Below are 22164 nucleotides of genomic sequence, written 5' to 3'. Positions count from 1 at the left end.
ACATCTGTTGGCTGTTCAGTGTACAGCAGCCAAGTTGCAATTTAATTAGATGCCTTTGCTCAATGTGATCCATTGTGAGGCCATCTGTTGGCTGGTTGGTGAGCTGCATCCTTAATTATACATATCCTTGCATGCAAGTGTTGCCTTCTCTGAATGACCCCTCTGCCATAGATAACAGTTGTAAGGCACATGCTTCAAGGTGGTGCCCATGAAGAATTCTGCTGTTACTGAAAGTTATGCATTAGGATCCAAGACATTTAATTATTTAACCTAATTGTAGTGCAGTGCAAAGAGACAAGAAATAAGAGTACATGTAAACAAAACATTTTGTTCAAGGAATGTCTTCCCGACATAGGCAATTCCAATCACATTGCAAAAGTATAAAAAAAAGCAATGTCTAATAAACATGTTCTTTATATAGTCATTAAAAATGTTCTCCCAAACATGGAATATCCGACTTGAGCCGTCGAAATTTAAACTGCATTAAGAGAACTTTGAGTAGGATGTGCTGGTTCTCAGTGCTGAATTTGTAACAAAATAAGCGCCAAGGCCCAAATACTTTCTAACGTTCCTGTAACACATCGGGGCGGGCACCACCCATGCTTGCTCCATACACTGTCAACATATGTGGATTTCAAGCTGCAACTCCCACTGGTTCATTGCGGGTGAATTGAAGCACTGTGTGATTTACATATACCAATCCACATAACATATTAGTTGTGTCTTGAAATAAAATAAAAGTTTAAGTGTTTCTTTAAAACACATTGGGTCCGATTCATGGAATTATCTGCGTGGAAAATAGGGACTTTGCGCGACACACTGTGTGCAAAATCTTGTTTGTTGATTCATGGAATCGACTGCGCTGTACTTTTTCGTACTTTGCTGGGACTTTGCGCAGGCTTGGCACGTCATTGCGAGAGGCCGAGGGCCTTGCACGAGACACCACACAGAGCGTGGGCGTGGCTTACGCAGAGGGCAGAGTAGGGGCGGGAACTCGGAAAATGAGGAAGAACAAGGGAAAATGCGGCCGTTACGAGGGACGGCCCGCAGGAAGCCCATCGGATGCCCATTATTGCGTGGAACGATACATATTCATGGATCCGAGAGTGCAACCTCTCGGCGGGGAAATGGCCACGAAATGCCCTTATAATATCCGCCATCCGGAGGCAGGCGTACAGACACTTCCGCATAGGATTCACTGCACAGAGGTAAGATCGGGTGTCGGGTTTAGGGGTGCATGTATGCAGCCAGGGCTCCGATCTGACTTAGGGTTGTTGCTATGCCGTGTAGCGGGGTGCAGGAACGGTTTATCGGGGGTTTGCACGTAGATTTTCAGAGCTTTACCCAGCTACAATAAATTGTACGCATGGTGTCGGGGTGCCGGTACCAGTTACGGGGGACCCTGCGCATGGTCCCCAAGATGCAGGCCTGCTTGCGGGAGACCCCATGCACTGTTTGAAGGGTGCATGTATTTACACCCTGGAGACCACGCAAAGGTAGCTGTTCTAGCACTTTTTGCTTTGTATGGGGGTGTGCCAGGGGCGCTGTGGCCGCGACTTGCGTATACGATTACTTTGCGCAAATAATTCTGTGACTAGGTGCAGTGCGCAGATTGACTTATGCGCAGGCTTTGCAGGATCTCTGAGCACTTTTCCACAAATCGGGCCCATTATCATTAACATTTCACTCCGATCTTATAAGGGGCAAGTGAAATATATTATCCATCTACACACACTGCATTTTCAGCTGATCTAGGAAGTTTCAAGTTTACCCTTGAACAGCTCCTAGACCTATTCTTACTCATTTTTCATCTGCAATCCAGGAGAGAGCTCCTGCTTGGAAGACTATTAGAGCACCTGCTATTTAACTTCAGAAATGGCATCAGCTATGGCCATCCCTCCTCCCCAGGAGTCACCACCACCAACACCACCAGCTGGAGGGCCTGGACAAGGGAAAAGGTGCAATGATGCAGAGGAGAATCAAGAGGATACCAAGAAGATGAGATAGAGCAAATGCCTACCTCCAGCACCCAGAGAGAAACATGGGTGTGGCATTCTTTAAGACTGTACAAGGGGTACCAAAGGCTCGGGCTATCCATGTTGAATGCATTGAGTGTGGAATCATACTCAGTCGCGGGCAATACAGGCAGTACTATTTTGGTGCGGCGTCCATGCGCAGCCTCACCCGCTCATACCACTGAGGTGCTCTGAGAAAGGCTGTACCTTTATCAGGAAGTAGTAGGCTGTCTTCCTTTACGTCATCTTCCTCAACCGCTACTGTCACCACACAGGCTACTCCTGTGAGGCATAAGATTCCACCAGCTACCTTGCAAGCCATAAAAGAGACTATTGATCTATATCTTTCCAAGACCACAGTACTCTGTATATATTGCAACACACCATTCTGCAGCGGCGGGCAGTTTCAAAGTGCTTTTGAGGCTGTAATCAAAGAGCATGAGAAACACTTCCTCCTACCTTAGATTTAAAGCATGCCCAACATCTTCCTCTGTCCACCTGCGCCTCCATATCTGTGGTTGGTGCCCCTTCCCTCATTTCCTCACCCACCTTACTTCCTGGCCTATCCTGAAAAAAAAAGAAATACAAAATCAAAAAATACCCAAAAAAAGGTTCCTTTTGGAGCCACCTTTCACAGTTAAAAAATAGAACTAAAATAATAATCTTATTTACATCATCTGTTTTACATTTTTCAATAAAGTAGTTAGACTCGATAAGATTCTCCAACATTTCCATTAGCATTTTGTACTATGCTAATGGGAGTAATGGACACTTGTATACAAGAGAAAAAGAAAAAAGAACAGAAACAATTTTCTGTCACAAATACTTTTCTCCAAGCATACAATAAAGACAATAATCCATAGACCTTGATGACTATCCATGGGCTCTGCAGTCCCCTTTCCAGGCCAGGCATCTTTAAAAGACCCAGTTGGCACGTGCACACCATCGCACAGGACAGACCTTTTACACTCAATCCAAATAGCATCTTCAGACAGAAACATTAATGGCAGACACAGCACAGCTTTTCTTTCACCTATAAATATTGCTCTATATCAACTTCTTTCCACTCCCCCACCCTTTCCAAGCCCTCTTTGATCCACAAATGAACCCCAAATATATTTTCCAGACTCCTTTTCCTCACTGACATTTCCAAAATTATGACACACCTCATGTTTTCAAACATATAATCAGCATGCGCCTCTCTGCAAAGATTGGTCACCATTCGTCGAATGGTGCCACAGTTATAAGCTCCCCAAAAAGTATTCTTTCTATAAGTTAAGCAACTTAACCAATGATATTATTATCATTCATTATATAAACATTTCTCGCAAGCAAATATCAACATTTCTTGTTTTGAAAGAAATGGCAAACACACTTCAGTGGCTAGAAGAAAACTTTCCCAAAGAAGAAATGAGTGAAGATGACATTTCTAATGGTAAACAATACATCTTTCAATATGAACAAATACTGCAATTTATTCAGACCTCATTGAAATAATATTTTCTTCTTTTCTGATAGTACATAGTTTACATGAAGAAACTACACCAAAGATTAATTATGCAGAATCACAACAAATAGAAATACAATCCCAAATCCCAGCTATATCGGATGAAATAATCACCTTGTCTTCAAAATTGGATGAAGTTAGCAATGACTTTAAAGAACTTTTAAATTATGTTAAGAATAATGTTATTAGAAATGTTGTTTATCACTGTCCTACGTGTACCTGTCCCACTTCCTCCAGAAATCACCCCAAACAAATTCATAAAACAAAAATCAAAGACGCTTTGATGAAATGTCTCTCCCTCCCTCACCAGATGATGACTTTATTGACATTCCACACTCTCCCATTTATGATTCCCATTCTAATATCCCATCCCTTTCATAAAAAAAAATGATTTTTCCTACCATAAATATCTTGTATATTATCGTGTAATAAAGTCTTATTTTTTTCTCCAAATAGTCCACAGACATCACGACTGTTCAGATGGTCCGTTTACGCAATGGGGTATCTCCGGACATCACTTCCTGCCATGCATGTCAGGTCTTGCATGGTGCACTTTTAATTACTCCACGGACAACGTGCCCGTTTGTGGACCTTAATGTGCATGCCCCCTGCATCTCCTGCTCGACGGGATCCATGGACACCCGCAACCGCCACAGACGCCCCCGGACGCCATCATGTGACCACACCCGTGCAGCGTTATGGCATGTCCGCGGATGTATCCCATCACTGCTTACAGTTTGAAACTGCATTTTTGGCCAACTTAGGGTGTCAAGTTGAAAGTTTAACCTTTCAGAGCTCTTAGACCCATTTTTTGTTGATCTGTCAACTTTTGACAACTTTACAAGGCCTATTTTTGGCACGGTAGTTCGTGGACAGTTGCACGGTCCATGGACGGCTCCTCTGAAGGGACCCAGCCATTACCTTTAGTCATTTCCAATCTGGCACACCAGGAAAGAGCATCTTTTGACAGCTACTTCTAGGAGACTTCCAGGAGTTTAAAAATAGCATCTGTCATGGCCATCCCACCTGCCCAAGGGGCCAGCACCACCACCATCACCATGTGGAGGGCCTGGATAGGGGAACAGGCACGATGATGCAGAGGAGGATGACTAGGAGCAGGAAGATGAGGCAGAGGAAGTTCCTCCCTCCAGCAACCAGAGACAGTCATGGGTGTGGCGGTTCTTTAAGATGGTTAGGGGTGTACCACAAGCTTGTGCTGCCAAGGTTGAATGCATTGAGTGTGAGTTCATACTCAGTCACAGACAAAATGGGCACTACTCTTTTGGGACCACTTCCATGAGATGCCACACTTGATCCAACCACCTGGGTGCTCAGAGAAAGGCTTTTCCTTTCTCGACACACCGCTCTGCATGGAGAAGCAGTTTCAGAGCACTTTCGAGACCGCGGTCAAGGAGCACGAGAAACACTGCATCTGACCATAGATTTAAGGCACGCCCAACATCTTCCCCTCTCCATCTGTCCCTCTGTTTCTGTGGTTGGTGCCCCTTCTCCCCTCCCCCCCATCCCCCAACTTACCTCCTCAGCTATCCTAAAAAAATATATGCATATGAAAAAAAATATAAAAACCAGAAAGACAAAAAACGGTTCCTTTTGGGCCCACCTTTCAGATTTAAAAAATATAAGTAAAAATAAAAATCATAGGAACTTTTGCAGTCTGCATAGTTTTCAGACAGTACAAAAGTCCACAGACACATGGAAAATTCTAGGCATGGGGTGGGGGAATTAAAATCAATTCATTTGTTTTTCATTAAAAAATGGTGGCTCTTAAAAGAACCTTTTTTAAAAAAAAATGTGGGGATTTATGTACTGAACTTAAGTATTTTTTCTAAGATTCACAAAAACTGCTTCTAATTTTTTTCTGTTTTTGTTTTTTATTTCCTACACTACAAAAAAATACACCACAACATATTTCATGAGTTCACAAAAATAGTTTCAGTGCATTTAGAATATTTCCGACATTAGTCAAATGCACCACATCTCCTCGAAAAATATGTACGCCATCCAACTTGATATTTTCATTGTTAAAAGACGCCATTTCTAAAGCGTATACAAAAGCACATACACCTTCATTGACATGCTGTCTAGCTTCTTCCATTTGAGGACAAAATAAGTTTGGGCGTCTCCATATTTGACTTTGATTTCAGAAAAAATTATCTTCGCAGCTGGAAACAGTTCCATTAGGCTTCTGAACAGTCACATAGCCCAAACGGTTGCCTCCACAATGCACAATGCACAATATTTGGACGTTTAAAGTGAGTCATACTCTCACAGAATGGTAATAAAGTTACCCATTTTAAGCAACAATCTGCATACCACGAAACATCCACTTCGCCCAATCCAATAGTAGCAGAGATGCCACAAGATTCAGTATAGACCTTTAATGAATGTTGTTATGTTATGTTATTTTATGTTATGTTATGTTATGTTATGTTATGTTATGTTAGTGAATTTTGTAGAGCGCTAGCATTCGCCCAAGGGCATCTTGGCAGTGAGAGGAGGGAGTTCCAAGGGAAGAACAACCAAAGGAGTGGAGACCCTTTTTCAGAAAAGAAATGTCTTTATCGCTTTCCTAAAAGCAATGTGATTGGTTAATTTCTTGATGAAGGATGGAAGTTCATTCCATGCAACGGCAGCGGCTACAGAAAATGCCCTGCCTCCTATCCGTGCAGATGAGGTGGTCAATGAGAAGGTCAGCAGTAGTGGCGCACAACGAGCGAGTGGGGGCATAGTACTTAAACTTGACTTAAAGAAACTCAGCTCCCAAGCTGTGCACAGCCCGGTGCACAATACACAGAGCCTTAAACCTGATACATTGGCTCACAGGGAGCCAATGAAGGGACCATAAACAGGAGAAATATGAGCTCCATAAGGGGAGCCAGTAGCCATTCTTGCGGCCAGATTTTGTAAGTGCTGCAGTCTCTGAATAAGCCCCTTCGGTTGAGCCAAGTATAAAGAGTTACAATAGTCCAGGACTGATAGTATTTGAGCTGCTACCACCCACGGACAAAGAGGCTCAGGAATCAAGGGGAGTACTTTCTTCAGGACTCTAAGCTGAAAGTGGCCTGTCTGACAAATGGTAGTGATCTGATTCTCCATAGAGAGAGAAGCCGATAGTTTCACACCCAGATTTTTCACTTTCTTAGTAGGAATAGGAAGATTGCCAAAAGATATACGCCAGAAAGAGGACACCCAGAGTGAGGGGTCAGAGGAACACCCCACCACCAAGACCTCCGTCTTGTCTCCATTTAGTTTGAGCCAATTGTCGTTCATCTACTTACCAACAGCAGTAAGGCATCTACGCAGGCCCAACGCCATCTCAGCCTGATCTAGATCTAAACGTATCAGGATCTGAGTGTCGTCGGCATACGAATGACACCTGACGCTGAATGAACGGATCCTAGAATCTCCCACCATCCACACACTCTGCTTCTTCATAGCCATAGCCATCTTTTCTACACACAACAATAAAAACACTTCCTACCCTGTATTCCTGTACACTTCAAATCCTCCTCCAGACTCACAAAACCTGAATGACTAGTCCACCAATGTCCTCTTTCAATGCCAAATAGTACATATACAGTTGATCAGGGCAGCCAAATGAGGTCACTGCACCCATACATTCATAGAATTAGAAATCTGATACCAATCTAATAGAAAACATTTTTTTTGCAAAAGGATTTCTGTTTTCAAAAAAGGTAATTTAATATGCAAGTTCAAAACAAATCAATATTCAAAGGACAAAGGATGTAACAGCTCAACATGTAATTGATGAACTAAACAAAACTAGTGGTCATGGACATTTGATGTGACACCGACATCTAAAAGACAAACAACAAGAGACCCATACAATTTCATGGGACTGTACAATCGGATTCATAAATGAGTTGATTTGAACAACTGAAGTGGTGACAGTGTTAGTGTTGGACACTGTGAGAAGGAATGTCGACACGGAAGTGTTTCGGCCAGGGGGAGCAGCATGCGCTCAAAGGTAAATGGCCTTCATCGGGACAAACGGAAAAGGTGGTGGAACAATGAATGTATGGTCATGTCTTGGTCTGCCTGTAAAGAGTGCAAATATAAGATTGTGTGAGGATGGGTGCGAATGTTTGGATCAATGATTGAGCGTTTGCATGCTGGCATTTAATGCTACTTATTATGAATACAGAAACCCTCCCCCCAGAAAAAGGGGGTTGGTATTCTTACCATGTTCAACTAATTCGACATGGTCTAGTGGGAAACCCCTTCAGACTTATAGTGGGTTCCGGTCAAGATCAAATGATGCTACTTCGAGGCTTGACCTTGTAACTCCACGTGTTGCTGAAAAAGTAATAACAGGGTCAGTGATTTTCCAGTGCTGTATCCACGGTACACAAAATATCCCCATTTACAATTAATATATATGGTGTGGGTTTGTCAGGAATTGGATTTGGGGCAAGAGAAGGCGCACGTATCATCAAAAATGAGGTTTGAACTACATTACCCAGCAGCCTGTGGGCCAGGGTGTAGTTCTGGGTTGTTTGCACGGTGGTTAATTATTGAGACTTCTTAAACCGCTGGCCGCCTGTGCTCAGGCGCGGATAATTAATGGTGTGCAGCACGGGCGGTCACAACGTTCGCTATGAGGAAAACTGGAAAGAATCGGGATGCCGGAGGAATGCTGAGTTATGTGCCCGGGCCGCGGCAGTGAGCAAGGACGGCCCGGCAGGATCTTTGCTTCATTCTACTGAGTACGGGTGTCCTCACGAGGCACCCGGATAAACAGATGAGTGGGAAAAACCTTGAATACTAGTATGGGGAGTTGTACACATGCTGCCCATTCCTGGGGGGAGTTCAGATTTCTAACGTGTGGCGTTCCATATTGTTGTGCGATATATACTGAACTGGACAGAACTCAAGATTGGGAATGCTATCGGTAGCGCACATGCCAAGGATATAAATGCACGTTACACATGTTTAGAAACAAATGTGAGGAAGACGTTACTCCGCATATTACATGACACAAAGGGGTTGCTCCTTCAGACAATGAGAAAAGGGGCGCTTCTAAATGTATTGCGTGGCTGTATGTTTGCTTTTGCTCGCCCAAAGGGCCATGTGTCTTGTTGCTTCATGGAATAGGAATTCCCTTGCATGTGCCATACAGCTTGCTCACCGAGTTATGTCTAGCTTATTGTTCAACTAATCCTTATGTCTTGCATTGTGCTCAAGAAGGTGCTATGTTAGTGTGTCATGTTGCATTAACCTATGGGATATGTGCTTTCATGTTATATTAGATTTAGTTAAGTAGGAGGCAGGTTGCATGGTTCAAAGCAGGGAGTTAGGAGGCAGGTATAATTAGAACCAGTCAGGTCTTGAAGTTTAGGAGTACAGGAGCAGTGAAGTTAATATTGGATTGTTTTGTACATGCATGATTTCTCTTCCCTACCTTTCCCTTATATGTCCACACCCTTTCCTTAATCTCTCTTTCCCCCCACTGGCTGCCACGTGGTTACCTGTGTTATTAATATCCAGGTGCCCATGCCAACCACATTGGGAGGGTCAATCTATTTGGCTTCTGTGGTTCGGGAGAGGGGGTCAATACCCTTCATTCCCTTTGAGTTTTGACAGGGTTCATATGTAACAAAAGGAAGGTGCAAGGCCCATGCGAGTAGAGGGTCTGGGCATGCACTGTGATAGCATAAATGTTTTTAAAACGCAGCTGGGTAAGCAAGGACATATCTCTTCTCTATTAATTCACAGGGTGTTTAGTCAGTGATTTGTTAGAAATGATCAGCCGATACAGAGTGCCTTTTAAGGTCGCTATGATAATAGTTGTGAGTGGGTTTAGTCCCGATCGAGTGACTGTCAGTGGCATCAAAACGTATTGGAGCTTTGCAAAAACGGTTGTTGGCAGAGAAAAACGCTCCTGGTGACTGAAACCCTCTCTCTGACTGCTGAAATGGTCAATGCAGCATCGTCACGTTGCTCACAGCAACGGCTGATGACAGCTCTGGAACCGAGGAGAATTATACAGTTGGTGGGCATATACATGTTTAATATAGGTTGCAAGCATTGCAATTAGTGACGTAGTGCGCAACAAGTCACCCGGGGTTGGCATTTGGGTAGTTACAGTTATCGTCACATGATTATTAAACATAGATGTGTAGCAAGGTATATAGATTTTTCAAATTGGTAGTGGGCACAAGGAAAAAGGAGAGAAAGGGAGAGTGGTATTAGTTACTGTGGTTTGGGTAGCAGGCCATGCATTGGCCTGACAGGATGGAATGCAGAATGTTCAGGTTGCTTACCGTGTGTGAAAGAATAGAGGTTGGCTGGTTGTTGAGAGGAGCTCTTGAGTAAGGTTCTGGTTGTTTAATCTGTGGTCAAGCATATATAATCTGTGGTTAGGAGAATGTGGGGAAGCACATTTATTGTTGGAGGGGGGTAGGGATTAACAGGCAGGAACCGCTAAGTAGCTGGCTGACTCAATGTACACATAAGAAATGCGCCCAGATGCCCTTGGGCCAGGTGCACCATGCAAATAAACTAAATACAAATACAAATACACATTTTATAGGAACTGGCTAAATTCTAATTGTGTCACTTGTTGGGGAAAGGTACCAAGCTCCCATCCTGTTGAAGAGGAGCTATATAAAATGGGGAGGTTAGGTAGCTATGAGCTGCTACTTTGTGGGCAAGAAAAGCATGCGTGATATTCATGAGTTGCAGCTGGTTGGCATGGGAAGCGTGTGGCCCTGTCTACTTGTGTTGTATTCAGTGGCGTGTACCTAATAGCGCATGTTTGGCAAGTACCAGTCTGAAGTTGGGGAACGTGCAAGGTATGTGCAGTCCCGTGACTGGGAAGTGTTGGAGGGGCTGACACTGTTGTTGTGTCGTAAATGGGGATGGGCCCCCTGATATTGTGGCGATAGATGGAAATGCTGGTTTGATTTTAAGGAGAGGTTTCTGGGAGAAAGGTAAAACTTTGCTGGGTTTTAATAAATCTGTTGAACTGAGCTAGGAAAGTGCATAGTCGGAGATGTTCTCTGGGTAGAGGGGTGATTAAGGAGGTAGTGAATGAGAGACTGGGGAAGTGGGGGTCCGTGGTGCCAGGGACATACCCGAGTAGCCAAGGGGGCCTCTGCAAAAAGATGAGCAGTCACACCAATCCTGCGATCCAGGCCACCATCTTTCTTAGGGATTATAAATGATGTGGGGTCATCTGAATGGACCATGAGATAACCAATCTAATTCATTCAGAGAAACTAAAGATGCAGCACTGCATGATTCGCAGTGGTGAAGAAGAAAAATGAACATTGTAAATATTGAGTTGTGTCTTATTATATAAGAAGGTGTACAATTAAATACGAAGGAGGTAGACGTAAAGACGTATTATATTGGTTGTTGTCATGGTTTTTTACTGATCCTGGCGTCATGTAGAAGAGTGGTAGGTGGCACCCGCAGTTGCAAGGGATGGTAATACGCGTCTGGCTCTATGTGTGGGGCATGTGTGGATGATCGGGCTTTAAGGCCAGCTGAGAAGGAAATGTTGGCATTAGGAATGTGCTGTTGTAAAAGAGTGTCATGAAGAAAGTTTTAGTAGAAATCTGGTGTGAGTGTGGAGCAAAACATGATGATGACAATCTGTTGTGTGCTGAGCTAGCGGTGAGTGAGCTTATAGGAAGCTCAGGGTTTCCTGAGTTGATGTAATGATGCCGGCCACCATATTTGGTGTTGCCTGGTTGTGTATGAGGTATAGTCTTGTGAGTGAAGTTTGGAGTAGCTGGATGTCGAGTAGGTATGGCAATGTTGATATGGGCAAGTGTAAACATCTAAGGAGATCAATCCATTTGGTATAATGGCGGGGATAGCTGGGAGGCTCGAGGTCTTGATTGTTGTGATGTGGCAAGCAAGAGGGTTTTGGAAGCAAGGCACATTCTGCTTTGATATGGTAGGATGCAGGGTTGGCCATGTCTAATGCTGTTTAAGGGGTACCAGAGTACCAGAATATCAGAGTTGATAAGATCACTATGAGAGCTGCAGACAACACACAATTCAGCTCTGCAGAATCACTATCAGTGAAACTTTCCCTCTCTTCCACCAACACAGCAACACTCCATCTTGTATACAGACCCCCAGGTCCACTGGGATCGTTTATTGATGATGTTGCCTCCACCATGTCGGCTAATACCAAGCCTAACTCCCAGATATTGCTATTAGGCGACTTCAACCTCGGCCTCTCCGATCCCAAGGACCACATGGCCTCTGAAGTTGACACTACCCTTTCCAACCTAGGCTTCCAGCAGCGCATTCGTGATCCTACACACAACAAGGGCAGAACGCTCGACTGGTTAGCTGACCTAAATTGTAATACCAATGTCATCTCCAACGCTGCTTGCGCTTGGTCTGACCATCATGTTATTACCTTCCTCCTGCCAGCCACCAACTCCCAGCCCACACCTACCATAGCCCCCGCTATACCCACCAGAAATAAAAAGGATATCACCAGGGAGAAACTGCTTCTTCTCATCCTCCCTTGCTTGAACACTTTTGCTTCGCAGCATAAGGATAAGGAGCCCACTGTTTTAGTAGACGCCTTCAACAGCCTGATGATCAAAGCCATTGAGAGCATAGCCCCACTAAAAATATGCAAAGCCAAACAACAGTCCCCCCTAAACTCCTGGTTCACTCCGCAGCTTAACGCTTTGCGCAAAGAAAAGCGCAAGGCTGAAGCCCTCTGGAAAAGTCATCCCAGCTCAGCTAATAAAGCCTCCTTACTGATCACCTCTCTCAACTATAAGGAAGCCATCCTTCAAGCCAAAAAAGAGACCTATAATGTCATGAACCATGGACATAGCCCTTTCTGGTCTTCCTGGTCCTGGTAAAGACGGAGAGTGTGCTCCTTGATACTTCCAACATGGCCGTGCCCAGTGCCGTGTTCCGTACTAGCCTGTACGTCGGACACGGCACGTTCTATAAATGGGCAACGCCCCCGCGCCTCCGCGCATCTCAACGCTATCTCTAGGTAGTGTCTCGACGTTTGTGTGCTGCTCGGCGTTACCCTTCCAAGTTCCGTTCTTACTTCCCTTTTCCCCTGTTTCCAGTATCTCTTACCTTTCTTCGATCCTCTTCCTGGACGTCCTGGAACACGCGACTTCCTGGAACTTTGAACGCTCGCGCTGGAGTCAGACTCGACTCGCGCGCACTTATACAAGTCCCGGTCCGGCCGGGAGAAGGAGTCCTCCACGGAACGCCACAAGAAGAGAACTCAGGTGAGCCGGGGGGAAACCTTTGACAGATTGAGACGCCAAACGATCAACACTGATACAGCTATGGAGAAAGCGGTCCAGGACCTCATGCGCGGCATGCAGGAGCTAACAACCGAGGTACAGAACTTAAAGGCAGAGAACGCCGCCTTGAAACAATTAGTGCTGTCACGTGACTCTGCCAATAAGGAAAGCGTGATACTGGGTGGAGTGGTAGACAAATACGATGGCTTGCCAAAATCCTTACGTGGATTTCTGGATTCCTGCTTGGTGCATTTTACATTCAAGCCCTATTATTTTTCAACTTCCAGGGCCAAGGTGGGCTTCATAATCTCCCATTTTACAGGGAATGCGTTATCTTGGGCCACTCCCCTAGTGAACTCTGGAGACGTCCTCCTGGACGATTATGATGCATTTATCCAGGCGCTCAAGTCTATGTTTGACCTCCCCGAACAAGTGTTCAGCGCCCAGGAACGCCTACTTGATTTTCGGCAAGGATCCCAGGATATGCTAACGTTCGTTACCAGATTCAAACAGCTGGTAAAGGAGGCTGATTGGGGCCCTGAAGCGAGTTTCACCTTATTTCGCAGGGGTCCAAATGACGATATCAAGGATGAATTAGCCAGAGTGGCTCGCCCCAGTTCGTTTCAGGCTTTGGTAGATCTAGCCTTACAAATAGACTTTCATATCCAGGAAAGAAGGGCTGAAAGGAAAAAGGCTAAGACTGCCTTTCAACGAACCCCTCCGGAGTCGACTGTGAAATCCGATCCTGTCTCAACCCCTGATAACGACTCCGAACCAATGAAAATAGGCGCCTTTCATGGGCCAATTACTCCACAAGAAAGGATGAGAAGAATTCACACCGGCCTGTGTATGTATTGTGCCTCAGACAAGCATCTCGTTAGAGAATGTCCTTTAGCCCCTCCACGGCGTTCGGGAAACGCCAGCTCCCGGCCTTAGATGGAGCGAGGTTTCGGGAGAAAGATGTCTGCTCTACATCAATCACATCCTTGAACTCTCCTGTACAGAATAATCTGGTGGTGCTACAGGCTTTTCTATCGCCCTCCAAGCACAAGACCTATCCCATACTGGCCCTGGTGGACTGTGGAGCTATGGGAATTTTCATTGATCAAGACTGGGTTATCAGACATTAAATACCATATGAGTCACAGAACATTAAACAGCCGGTAGAAGCAATTGATGGGAGACCTCTCTCTTCAGGACCCATAACCCTACAGACAAAAGAGGTCCGTCTCTCCATAAACCACCACCAAGAGCAGATTACATTCGACATCATCAAATCAGCCCATTACCCAATGGTTCTGGGTATGCCCTGGCTTCAAAGACATAATCCGTACATTAATTGGACAGCAGGGTCATTGTTTCTGGGCTCTGAGTTTTGTATGTCCCACTGTTTATCCCTGGATCACTCCTTAACACCAGCTATTGAACATTCAGGAGAGCAAAAAACCTCACTCATGGTTTCCAACATTGTATAAGTCCCAGAGGTCTACCAAGGATATACTGATGTCTTTTCGACTGCCATAGTCCAGGCTTTACCCCCTCACAGACCCGAAGATTGTGCCATTGAGTCAGATCCCTCGGCAGTAATTCCCTTTGGCAGAATGTTTATCCTTTCAGAACCTGAGAAAAGCCCCTCTGAGAATACCTGGACATCAATTTGGAAAATGGCACCATAAGACCCTCAAAATCTCCAGCGGGTGCCTCATTGTTCTTCGTTCCTAAGAAGGATTCCAAGGAACTCAGACCCTGCCTCGACTACCGTGGTCTAAATCAATGCACCCTCAAAGATCGGTACCCTCTGCCTCTGATTTCAGATATCTTGGAAGCTGTCAGAGGCGCCGTAATATTCACGAAGTTGGACCTCCGGGGTGCCTATAACTTAATCCGTATGCAGGAAGGGGACGAATGGAAGACCGCCTTTAGAACGCCCTTTGGTCACTTTGAATATCTAGTCATGCCCTTTGAATATCTAGCTAATGCCCCTGCAGTTTTTCAACGTTTCATGGATAGGGTGTTTTCTGACATGCTTTTTCACTTTGTCATTGTCTATCTAGACGACATTTTGTTTTATTCCAAGGATCCCTTGAAACATGAAGAACATGTCATGGCGGTACTACAACGGCTGCGTGCTAACAAGCTCTTGGTCAAACCTGAGAAATGTCTTTTTCACGTGACTTCAGTTCATTACCTTGGATTCATCCTCAGCCCAGAAGGAGTTGGAATGGACCCTTCAAAGGTAAAGGCTATACTGGCCTGGCCTGCTCCTACATCGGTGAAACAGGTTCAGTCTTTCTTGGGACTTGCTAACTTTTATCAAAAGTTCATTCCTACCTTTTCTGAGCTCGTCCAACCGATCGTTGCTCTGCTGAAGAAGGATGTTCCCTTCATCTGGTCTTCCTCGCAAGAGAAGGCTTTTCAACGCTTGAAGACAAGATTCACGCAAGCCCCCGTCCTGGCTCAGCCTGACTTAGATCGCCCTTTCATAGTGGAAACGGATGCCTCCAACCATGCCATAGGAGCAGTCTTGAAACAGGTGCTTGAGGACAAGATGGACCACCCAGTGGCTTACCTCTCTAGAACCCTAACAACCAGCGAAACCCATTACTCCGTCCTGGAAAAGGAGCTGTTGGCAATCCGCCAAGCCTTCACAGAATGGCGACATTTACTCCTGGGTGCTAGATATCCAGTCCAGGTCCGTACGGACCATCGAAATCTACAAATTCTCCAATCTATGGAGTGCAGGAACAGTCGTCAGGCGCGTTGGGCCTACTTCTTCGCCCAGTACCAATTCCAAATCACTCATGTTCCTGGATCACAAAACGTGATTGCGGACGCCTTGTCCCGACGTCCTGACTATTTAACCACTGAAGATAGGACCTATCCTACAATGGTTCCCAACACAATCTTCATAGCTCAAGCGATCAACCTCTTGGAAGAGATTCGAGCCAAAACCCAGTCCTCTGACCTCTGGAAGGACGTCTCTAGGAAGAATCCCTGGAACTTAAGAATCAAGGAAGGATACTTATTCAAGGAATATGCCTTGGTCATTCCCACACCGAAACTTCAACATAAAATAATAACTCTCTGCCATGATACTTTTCATTCTGGACATCGTGGTGTAACCAACACGCTCCGTCTTATACAAGGACAGTTTTGGTAGCCGGAAACGAAATGCAAGATACAAGAGTACATCAAGACCTGTACTGTCTGCAGTCAGAATAAGCACGACAATAAGAGACCGGCAGGCCTTCTATTGCAACCTACACTGCCAACAAGACCACGGGAATGTATAGCTACAGACTTCATCATGGAATTACCACCTTCCCGGGGTTACACGACCATCATGGTAACCATAGACTTGTTTACTCATATGGCACATTTCACGCCTCTCTATAAACTTCCTTCCTCTTCAGAGCTCGCAGGAATTTTCCTAGAACACATTTTCCATCTTCATGGACTCCCTTCCAAGATCATATCGGACCGAGGACTGCAATATATTTCACAATTCTGGAAACATCTCTGTCGTGTTCTACGGATTCAACGCGCTCATTCATCTGGATATCACCCACAGACCAACGGGGCCACAGAACGTGTTAATCAAACCCTGGAGCAATATCTTTGTTGTTTCGCAACCAAGGTACAGGATGATTGGTCCCTCCTTATACCCTTGGCCGAATTTGCCTATAACAATTCAGATCACTCAGCGATCAACGTTAGCCCCTTCTATTGCAGTCAAGGTTTTCATCCCTCCGTGTTACCTTCAGTTCTACCACATCCAACTCCAGTACCTTCACTTGATTCCTGGATTGAAACTCTCCTCAACATCCACAAGGAAGCCAAGGAACAATTGGGAAAGGGCCAGATTCGCACTAAGCGATATGCTGATTCCAAAAGAAGACCATAACCCTCCTATTCTATTGGTGACCAGGTCTGGTTGTCCTCGAAACTATTACCACGACATCTACGCCCTAACAAGTTAGCCCCCCGATATTATGGTCCATTTTCCATAAAAGAAATCATCAATCCTGTTTCTTATCGGCTCAAGCTACCAGACTCCTGGAAGAGAATACATCCAGTTTTTCACACTTCTCTACTCAAACCCTACATCCACTCCACCCGGAAAACCGGCAAACCCAGTCCTGTGATTGTGGACAATCAGCTGGAATATGAAGTATCCAGAATATGTGACTCCAGGTACAAACGGGGTCGGCTTCAATACCTGGTCGAGTGGAAAGGCTATCCTCCTAGCGAGAGAACATGGGAACCACTATCCAACCTAAACACCCCTCGATTGCTGAGAAGATTTCATCTCATACACCCTGGCAAGCCTGGTGGGACGGGGTTTCGGAGGAGGCATGCTGTCATGAACCATGGACATAGCCCCTTCTGGTCTTCCTGGTCCTGGTCCAGACGGAGAGTGTGCTCCTTGATACTTCCAACATGGCCGTGCCCAGTGCCGTGTTCAGTACTAGCCTGTACGTCGGACATGGCACGTTCTATAAATGGGCAACGCCCCCGCGCCTCCGCGCGTCTCAACGCTATCTCTAGGTAGTGTCTCGACGTTTGTGTGCTGCTCGGCGTTACCCTTCCAAGTTCCTGGCCAACTCCCTTATTCTTTCTTCCCTTTTCCCCTGTTTCCAGTATCTCTTACCTTTCTTCGATCCTCTTCCTGGACGTCCTGGAACACGCGACTTCCTGGAACTTTGAACACTCGCGCTGGAGTCAGACTCGACTCGCGCGCACTTATACAAGTCCCGGTCCGGCCGGGAGAAGGAGTCCTCCACGGAACGCCACAAGAAGAGAACTCAGGTGAGCCGGGGGGAAACCTTTGACAGATTGAGACGCCAAACGATCAACGCTGATACAGCTATGGAGAAAGCGGTCCAGGACCTCATGCGCGGCATGCAGGAGCTAACAACCGAGGTACAGAACTTAAAGGCAGAGAACGCCGCCTTGAAACAATTAGTGCTGTCACGTGACTCTGCCAATAAGGAAAGCGTGATACTGGGTGGAGTGGTAGACAAATACGATGGCTTGCCAAAATCCTTACGTGGATTTCTGGATTCCTGCTTGGTGCATTTTACATTCAAGCCCTATTATTTTTCAACTTCCAGGGCCAAGGTGGGCTTCATAATCTCCCATTTTACAGGGAATGCGTTATCTTGGGCCACTCCCCTAGTGAACTCTGGAGACGTCCTCCTGGACGATTATGATGCATTTATCCAGGCGCTCAAGTCTATGTTTGACCTCCCCGAACAAGTGTTCAGCGCCCAGGAACGCCTACTTGATTTTCGGCAAGGATCCCAGGATATGCTAACGTTCGTTACCAGATTCAAACAGCTGGTAAAGGAGGCTGATTGGGGCCCTGAAGCGAGTTTCACCTTATTTCGCAGGGGTCCAAATGACGATATCAAGGATGAATTAGCCAGAGTGGCTCGCCCCAGTTCGTTTCAGGCTTTGGTAGATCTAGCCTTACAAATAGACTTTCATATCCAGGAAAGAAGGGCTGAAAGGAAAAAGGCTAAGACTGCCTTTCAACGAACCCCTCCGGAGTGGACTGTGAAATCCGATCCTGTCTCAACCCCTGATAACGACTCCGAACCAATGAAAATAGGCGCCTTTCATGGGCCAATTACTCCACAAGAAAGGATGAGAAGAATTCACACCGGCCTGTGTATGTATTGTGCCTCAGACAAGCATCTCGTTAGAGAATGTCCTTTAGCCCCTCCACGGCGTTCGGGAAACGCCAGCTCCCGGCCTTAGATGGAGCGAGGTTTCGGGAGAAAGATGTCTGCTCTACATCAATCACATCCTTGAACTCTCCTGTACAGAATAATCTGGTGGTGCTACAGGCTTTTCTATCGCCCTCCAAGCACAAGACCTATCCCATACTGGCCCTGGTGGACTGTGGAGCTATGGGAATTTTCATTGATCAAGACTGGGTTATCAGACATTAAATACCATATGAGTCACAGAACATTAAACAGCCGGTAGAAGCAATTGATGGGAGACCTCTCTCTTCAGGACCCATAACCCTACAGACAAAAGAGGTCCGTCTCTCCATAAACCACCACCAAGAGCAGATTACATTCGACATCATCAAATCAGCCCATTACCCAATGGTTCTGGGTATGCCCTGGCTTCAAAGACATAATCCGTACATTAATTGGACAGCAGGGTCATTGTTTCTGGGCTCTGAGTTTTGTATGTCCCACTGTTTATCCCTGGATCACTCCTTAACACCAGCTATTGAACATTCAGGAGAGCAAAAAACCTCACTCATGGTTTCCAACATTGTATAAGTCCCAGAGGTCTACCAAGGATATACTGATGTCTTTTCGACTGCCATAGTCCAGGCTTTACCCCCTCACAGACCCGAAGATTGTGCCATTGAGTCAGATCCCTCGGCAGTAATTCCCTTTGGCAGAATGTTTATCCTTTCAGAACCTGAGAAAAGCCCCTCTGAGAATACCTGGACATCAATTTGGAAAATGGCACCATAAGACCCTCAAAATCTCCAGCGGGTGCCTCATTGTTCTTCGTTCCTAAGAAGGATTCCAAGGAACTCAGACCCTGCCTCGACTACCGTGGTCTAAATCAATGCACCCTCAAAGATCGGTACCCTCTGCCTCTGATTTCAGATATCTTGGAAGCTGTCAGAGGCGCCGTAATATTCACGAAGTTGGACCTCCGGGGTGCCTATAACTTAATCCGTATGCAGGAAGGGGACGAATGGAAGACCGCCTTTAGAACGCCCTTTGGTCACTTTGAATATCTAGTCATGCCCTTTGAATATCTAGCTAATGCCCCTGCAGTTTTTCAACGTTTCATGGATAGGGTGTTTTCTGACATGCTTTTTCACTTTGTCATTGTCTATCTAGACGACATTTTGTTTTATTCCAAGGATCCCTTGAAACATGAAGAACATGTCATGGCGGTACTACAACGGCTGCGTGCTAACAAGCTCTTGGTCAAACCTGAGAAATGTCTTTTTCACGTGACTTCAGTTCATTACCTTGGATTCATCCTCAGCCCAGAAGGAGTTGGAATGGACCCTTCAAAGGTAAAGGCTATACTGGCCTGGCCTGCTCCTACATCGGTGAAACAGGTTCAGTCTTTCTTGGGACTTGCTAACTTTTATCAAAAGTTCATTCCTACCTTTTCTGAGATCGTCCAACCGATCGTTGCTCTGCTGAAGAAGGATGTTCCCTTCATCTGGTCTTCCTCGCAAGAGAAGGCTTTTCAACGCTTGAAGACAAGATTCACGCAAGCCCCCGTCCTGGCTCAGCCTGACTTAGATCGCCCTTTCATAGTGGAAACGGATGCCTCCAACCATGCCATAGGAGCAGTCTTGAAACAGGTGCTTGAGGACAAGATGGACCACCCAGTGGCTTACCTCTCTAGAACCCTAACAACCAGCGAAACCCATTACTCCGTCCTGGAAAAGGAGCTGTTGGCAATCCGCCAAGCCTTCACAGAATGGCGACATTTACTCCTGGGTGCTAGATATCCAGTCCAGGTCCGTACGGACCATCGAAATCTACAAATTCTCCAATCTATGGAGTGCAGGAACAGTCGTCAGGCGCGTTGGGCCTACTTCTTCGCCCAGTACCAATTCCAAATCACTCATGTTCCTGGATCACAAAACGTGATTGCGGACGCCTTGTCCCGACGTCCTGACTATTTAACCACTGAAGATAGGACCTATCCTACAATGGTTCCCAACACAATCTTCATAGCTCAAGCGATCAACCTCTTGGAAGAGATTCGAGCCAAAACCCAGTCCTCTGACCTCTGGAAGGACGTCTCTAGGAAGAATCCCTGGAACTTAAGAATCAAGGAAGGATACTTATTCAAGGAATATGCCTTGGTCATTCCCACACCGAAACTTCAACATAAAATAATAACTCTCTGCCATGATACTTTTCATTCTGGACATCGTGGTGTAACCAACACGCTCCGTCTTATACAAGGACAGTTTTGGTAGCCGGAAACGAAATGCAAGATACAAGAGTACATCAAGACCTGTACTGTCTGCAGTCAGAATAAGCACGACAATAAGAGACCGGCAGGCCTTCTATTGCAACCTACACTGCCAACAAGACCACGGGAATGTATAGCTACAGACTTCATCATGGAATTACCACCTTCCCGGGGTTACACGACCATCATGGTAACCATAGACTTGTTTACTCATATGGCACATTTCACGCCTCTCTATAAACTTCCTTCCTCTTCAGAGCTCGCAGGAATTTTCCTAGAACACATTTTCCATCTTCATGGACTCCCTTCCAAGATCATATCGGACCGAGGACTGCAATATATTTCACAATTCTGGAAACATCTCTGTCGTGTTCTACGGATTCAACGCGCTCATTCATCTGGATATCACCCACAGACCAACGGGGCCACAGAACGTGTTAATCAAACCCTGGAGCAATATCTTTGTTGTTTCGCAACCAAGGTACAGGATGATTGGTCCCTCCTTATACCCTTGGCCGAATTTGCCTATAACAATTCAGATCACTCAGCGATCAACGTTAGCCCCTTCTATTGCAGTCAAGGTTTTCATCGCTCCGTGTTACCTTCAGTTCTACCACATCCAACTCCAGTACCTTCACTTGATTCCTGGATTGAAACTCTCCTCAACATCCACAAGGAAGCCAAGGAACAATTGGGAAAGGGCCAGATTCGCACTAAGCGATATGCTGATTCCAAAAGAAGACCATAACCCTCCTATTCTATTGGTGACCAGGTCTGGTTGTCCTCGAAACTATTACCACGACATCTACGCCCTAACAAGTTAGCCCCCCGATATTATGGTCCATTTTCCATAAAAGAAATCATCAATCCTGTTTCTTATCGGCTCAAGCTACCAGACTCCTGGAAGAGAATACATCCAGTTTTTCACACTTCTCTACTCAAACCCTACATCCACTCCACCCGGAAAACCGGCAAACCCAGTCCTGTGATTGTGGACAATCAGCTGGAATATGAAGTATCCAGAATATGTGACTCCAGGTACAAACGGGGTCGGCTTCAATACCTGGTCGAGTGGAAAGGCTATCCTCCTAGCGAGAGAACATGGGAACCACTATCCAACCTAAACACCCCTCGATTGCTGAGAAGATTTCATCTCATACACCCTGGCAAGCCTGGTGGGACGGGGTTTCGGAGGAGGCATGCTGTCATGAACCATGGACATAGCCCCTTCTGGTCTTCCTGGTCCTGGTCCAGACGGAGAGTGTGCTCCTTGATACTTCCAACATGGCCATGCCCAGTGCCGTGTTCAGTACTAGCCTGTACGTCGGACATGGCACGTTCTATAAATGGGCAACGCCCCCGCGCCTCCGCG

The 22164-nt window shown here is 45.8% G+C and overlaps 1 long non-coding RNA gene across 2 annotated transcripts in view; it reads right to left on the bottom strand.

Annotated features, from left to right (window-relative positions):
- The window catches only part of LOC138493241 (uncharacterized), a 497429-nt gene that overhangs the window by 30949 nt on the left and 444316 nt on the right, over positions 1-22164 (bottom strand). For both annotated transcript variants that reach the window (XR_011276325.1, XR_011276326.1), the window contains one exon: positions 2475-2582. This is a non-coding gene — a long non-coding RNA (uncharacterized lncRNA). The remainder of the gene's footprint in view (positions 1-2474; positions 2583-22164) is intronic.

This window comes from Ambystoma mexicanum, chromosome 10, assembly GCF_040938575.1.
Source record: "Ambystoma mexicanum isolate Mex_15411 chromosome 10, UKY_AmexF1_1, whole genome shotgun sequence".
In the NCBI taxonomy this organism is placed as follows: Eukaryota; Metazoa; Chordata; class Amphibia; order Caudata; family Ambystomatidae; genus Ambystoma; species Ambystoma mexicanum.
The sequence above is the reverse complement of the archived record's forward strand: the minus strand, read 5'-3'. Positions and strand labels throughout refer to the sequence as shown.